At 38.9% G+C, this 5464-nt stretch overlaps 1 pseudogene; it reads left to right on the forward strand.

Moving 5' to 3' along the window:
• The first annotated feature begins 2212 nt into the window (after positions 1-2212).
• LOC148570032 (uncharacterized) lies at positions 2213-3859 on the forward strand (annotated as a pseudogene).
• The last annotated feature ends 1605 nt before the right edge of the window (positions 3860-5464 follow it).

The following is a 5464-nucleotide window of genomic DNA, read 5'->3' on the forward strand; positions in this document are numbered from 1 at the left end:
TGTAATCACATATGGTCCCCTCCACCGGGATTTCAGCTTCCCGGGGAATAGCTTGAGTCTAGAGTTAAACAGCAGAACCTTCTGTCCTGGTTCAAAGATTCTAGATGACAGCTTTCTATCATGCCACTTTTTTTTATTTCTCTTTATAAAGCTTGGCATTTTCGAAAGCAGTGAATATGAATTCCTCTAGCTCATTTAGCTAGAGCAATCTTTTTTCTCCTGCTAATTTGGCATCAAAGTTTAGGAATCTGGTTGCCCAGTAGGCTTTATGTTCCAGTTCCACGGGCAGGTGACATGCCTTACCATACACAAGTTGGTATGGAGAGGTCCCTATAGGGGTCTTGAATGCTGTTCTGTAAGCCCACAGAGCATCATCCAAGCTCCGTGCCCAATCCTTTCTACGGGTACTTACTGTCCATTCTAGGATTCTCTTTAATTCTCTGTTAGAGACTTCAGCTTGCTGACAAACCCCAATTTGACGGTTTGTTTTGTATTGATTTTTGGGGATTTTATCACCTTTTACCCATATTTATTCAAGAAATAGCATGGTTTCGTATATTCTCCTTTAATTGTGCTTGAATGTGAAAACATGCTTTTTAGGACTCAAAATAGCTAAATTTAATTCACCTTGATTCTATTAGATGCCTTGATATGTTTGTTAAGTGATTTAAGGTTTAGGAGGCAAAGATTGGATCAAGGGAATGAAGAAAGAAAGCATGAAAAGTTGGAGAACTCATGAAGAAATGGAAGAACCGGAAAGCTGTCAAGCCGACCTCTTCGCACTTAATCGGCCATAACTTGAGCTACAGAGGTCCAAATGATGCGGTTTCAGTTGGGTTGGAAAGCTAACATCCGGGGCTTCGAAACGATATAAGATTTGCTATGGTTGAACCGCTCATGATGACGCGTACGCGCATAGTACGCGCACGCGCCGTTGCTGCCACCTGGTTCACTTAAAGCAAAACGTGGCCAGCGAATTCTGAAGCCTTGTGGGCCCAATCCAACTCATTTCTGATGCTATTTAAGTCAAGGATTGAAGGGGGAATGAAGATACTTTTCATACTTTAGATGTTAGTTATCATTAGTTTAGTTTTAGCTTAGTTTAGTAGTGAGAGTTAGTTTCTAGAGAGAGAAGCTCTCACTTCTCTCTAGAATTAGGATTAGGTTTAGTTCAATAATCTTAGATCTAGATTTTAATTCATGCTTTCATCTCCTTCTATCTCTCAATTCTTTGTTGCTACATTCATCTTCTTCTATTCTTTTATTGTAATTTCCTTTATGTTGTTCTTATATTTTGTTGTAGATCTAGTATTGTTCCTTCTACTTTCTTCCAATTCAATAAAAGGTAATTCATAATAATTGTTCTTCTTTGCTTTTCTATTGTTGATCTCTTGCCTTTGTAGTTGTAGATTCCTTTAATTCTTGCAATTAATAATGTTTACTTCTATTGCACTCTATGTGTTTGTTGAAATGCCTCTTTTAGTTTTAGTGTAGATTTTGTTCCTCTTGGCTATGGTAGAGTAATTAGTGACGCTTGAGTTATCTAATGTCTTTGTTGATTGATAATTAGAAGTTGCTAATTGATTTAGATACCACTAAAGCTAGTCTTTCCCTTGGGAGTTGGCTAGGACTTGTGGAATCAAGTTGATTCATCCACTTGACTTTCCTCCATTATTAGAGGTTAACTAAGTGGTAGCAATGGACAATTGTGGTCACAATCGAGGAGGATAACTAGGATAGGACTTCTAATTCTCACAACCTTGCCAAGTGCTTTTTAGTTGTTAGTTTATTTTCATTGTCATTTACATTTCATGTCTCTTATCCCAAAACCCCAAAATACAATCCATAACCAATAACAAGACACTTCATTGTAATTCCTAGGGAGAACGACCCGAGGTCCAATACTTCGGTTTATAAAATTTAGGGGTTTGTTACTTGTGACAAACAATCTTTTGTATGAAAGGATTAGTGATTGGTTTAGAAACTATACTTGCAACGAGATTTCATTTGTGAAATTCTAAACCGTCAAGAATCCGTTCATCAAAATGGCGCCGTTGCCGGGGAATTGCAATGGTGTTATGTTATTGGTTATTGTATATATGTGAATATTGTGAATATGTTTGCCTTTTGCTTCTTTGTTAGTTCTTACTAGTTTTTAGGATTTAATTTTCTTGCTTCTTATTTGATTTTATTTTTATTTTCTCGTTCCATTATGAATTCTCATTTTGGCTATGAGTGTGATTACAACTATGTTGTAGGTGATGAGGACTATAATGGAGATGTGTATTAAGGATGGGACAATCAAAGGTGGGAAGAGCCATATGCTTATGATCAATCATCATGGCAACAACCCCCACCAATGCACTATGAGGAAGAGCCATTCTTTGATGCATATCAATCAAATGGCTATGGTGGATCTCCTTGTGATTTTCAAGAACCACCACCATATGCCTATGAGTCATATCCTCAACATGACCCTCAACCACACTCACAAGCCTATTTTCAACAAACACCTCCATATGACCATGATCCTTACCCACCATACCAACCTCCTTTTGAACCATATGAGCCATACATGGAACCACAATTCCAAGATTACTACTCTCAAAAACCACTTCAATACACACCACCACCTTACCAAGAAGAACCACCTTCCTATAATGAACCCTTTCTCCAAGACAATGAACCTTCTTATCCACTCCAACCTCTAATGGATGGAACCCTTGTTGTTCTTCTTCAAGGACATGAGGAGATGACAAGGGATGTGCAACAATTCATGACCGCCTTGGATGCGGTGGTAAACCGGTTAGCATCCCAACTTTTGGACACTCAAGGAACTCCCATGGCTCAAGAAGAGCATAGCATGAAGGAGAGATTGGAAACTCCGGTGGAAAAGGAGGAAGGCTACTTTGTGTTAGAACAATTGGAGGAACCTAGGACCATTGAAGAAGAGGAAGAAGTGGTTGAAGACTTAGGAGATGCGGAACTTCCATGGGAAGCTAAAATCAAAGAAAACCCCTCCAAGAAGAGTAAATTTGATGTTGAGGAGGAATGTGCACAACCTCCGAGGCATATTCTATATGAAGACTTGGAGAGAATGAAGCAAGAATTGAGTTCCCTTGGTGATGAAGATCATGCATCCAATCTTCTTGGTGAAGAATCCTTCGAATTTGAAGAACCTTCTCCCAATGAATTTAAAAGTGATGTGGAGGTAGATTTCTCTCAACCTCCCATTTATGACTTGAGTAATGTTGAAGAGTTAGAGGAAGTTGATGAACAAAGGATTGAAAATGAAGAAGTTTATGAAGAGGTGGAGATTGACAAGGAAGCAAATAAGGGAGTAGAGCTTGCAAGCACATTGGAGATACCTCTCCCCAAGCCACCACCATCCATTCTCTCATTCAAGTGGATAAATTCCTTATACTTAAGCTTTGTTATTCTCCTTGAATATGGTTTGCTTGAGACGGATGATCAACTTAGAAAAATTAGTGGCTTTAAGAGTAAAACGGAGATGGTTAGTGGTTGGAAGCATCATTCTAGGTTCATTATGGTCACGTGTCCAAAGCTTGATAGCAAAGGTTGGTGTTTAACTAGAGTACATGGGTCTAGAAGGATGTTTGGTCACTTTGTTGAGAATTCACCTTGCTCACCACCCACATGGATTAATGATAATCAACTTGGAGATGGGTGTGAAGACAAAATATGGGATCCGGGAACACATGAGGATCAACATTGGGAGCACATGGTTTGTGAAGAACTCCATCAAAGCTTGGAGATATTAATCTTGAATGATGGAGCTATTTGGAAGTCCAAGCATTGGTGGAAGTTCCAAGATGAGTACAAGCACAAGCCACCTTGAGAAAAGCTCCCCATAAGTCCAACTTAAGGACAATAAACAAAAGTGCTAGGTGGGAGACAACCCACCATGGTAAAATCTTTTCATTTTCTCTTTTGTAAATATTTGGTAGAATTAGTCTAATTTCATATTTTGTTTAGATAGTTGAGTTTAGTTGGTAGTTTAGTATGTTAAATAAGGTTTTATGGTGTTTTGGTAGCTGTTTGGAGGTTTGGAATGCTTGGATTGGTGCAAAAACATAGAAAAAAATTTTTGAAAAACAGAGCACCATCCACGCGTACGCGTACATGGCGCGTACGCGCACTTACAACATTTTCGACCATCCACGCGCGCGCGCCATGCGTGCATACGCGCGGATTGAGAAGTTCCAACCTCCATACATTTTCCAGAGAGTTGTGCCTGTGCCGCGCCAACGTTGTGCCTCTGGCACAAACCCCACTTGCGCACACGCGCACATGACGCGTACGCGCCACTCTCGAAATAAGCCAACGACGCGCGCGCGCCATGCGTGCGTACGCGCGGATTTCTTTCTCCCATCCACTTTTCTTTTCTTCTCCTCTTTCCAATTCTTTCCTTCTCCTTTCTTCTTCCCTTCTCCTACCCCTCATCCAACACTTCCAAACACCATGGATAACCATTTATTTTAGTTAGTTAATTAGTTAGTTGGTTAGTTAATTAGTTAGTTTTAGTTTAGCTTTCATTTTATTTTCTCTCTTTTCATTATACGTGTTGGATTATTGACTTTGTTTATTATACGTTGCTGCCCTTATTGCCTAAATGCTATTTTAGCATGAATGTTTTTAGATAATCTTTGTTGGATTCTATGATTGAGATTATATTTTGTTACTTGGTTTTGAGTTCTTCATGCTTACCTTTTGAAAAATACCAAGTGATGAGAATTGTCTTCGAGCTTATAACTCTTTTGAATTGCATGTTGTAGCTAGCCACCATGTGATTTGAACCGTATTCTTTGATTAGGCAATCTCTTGATGGATAATGTTGAGCATTTACCTTAATGCTTTGTATTTCATGATTATATCCATCCATATGTTTGACTTGAATGCTTTCATGCTTCTCTAATGCTTGTCTTACCTTACAAGCTTACTTAAAGCATCTCAAGCACACTAGAATGAGTACAGTGCATGCTTCTTTTGTGACATAGCTCTTTATACTAATGTGTATTCTAAACCACGCAATTTAGAATTCACACACCTAATATTTCTTAATGTCACACTAATTCACTCACCTCATTCTAGTGATTTACCTCATTCCAACAATGTATGCTTCCTTGCTTTTATATCTTCTCATCTTATGGTGTTATATTTTTGTTTTTCATAACGAATGCACCACAAACAACCATGGAGGTGGAAGAAAGAACACATAGCAATCCGGAGAGTCGTCGTACCCCCTTGCTCATCTTTGAGTGCACCGAGGACGGTGCAAACTTTTAAGTGTGGGGAGGTCGTCCGACCGATCGGCAATCTTGGGTGACAAATTTCTAACTCCAATACTTTTGCATTTCATTCTAGGATTTTAGGATTTTTACTTGCATTTTCTTATTTTTGCATATGCATACACAATAAGCTTAGTCAAAATAATGAGAATTTT

The sequence above is a fragment of the Arachis ipaensis genome, chromosome B3 (genome assembly GCF_059453495.1).
Source record: "Arachis ipaensis isolate K30076 ecotype BB chromosome B3, ASM5945349v1, whole genome shotgun sequence".
Taxonomy (NCBI): Eukaryota; Viridiplantae; Streptophyta; class Magnoliopsida; order Fabales; family Fabaceae; genus Arachis; species Arachis ipaensis.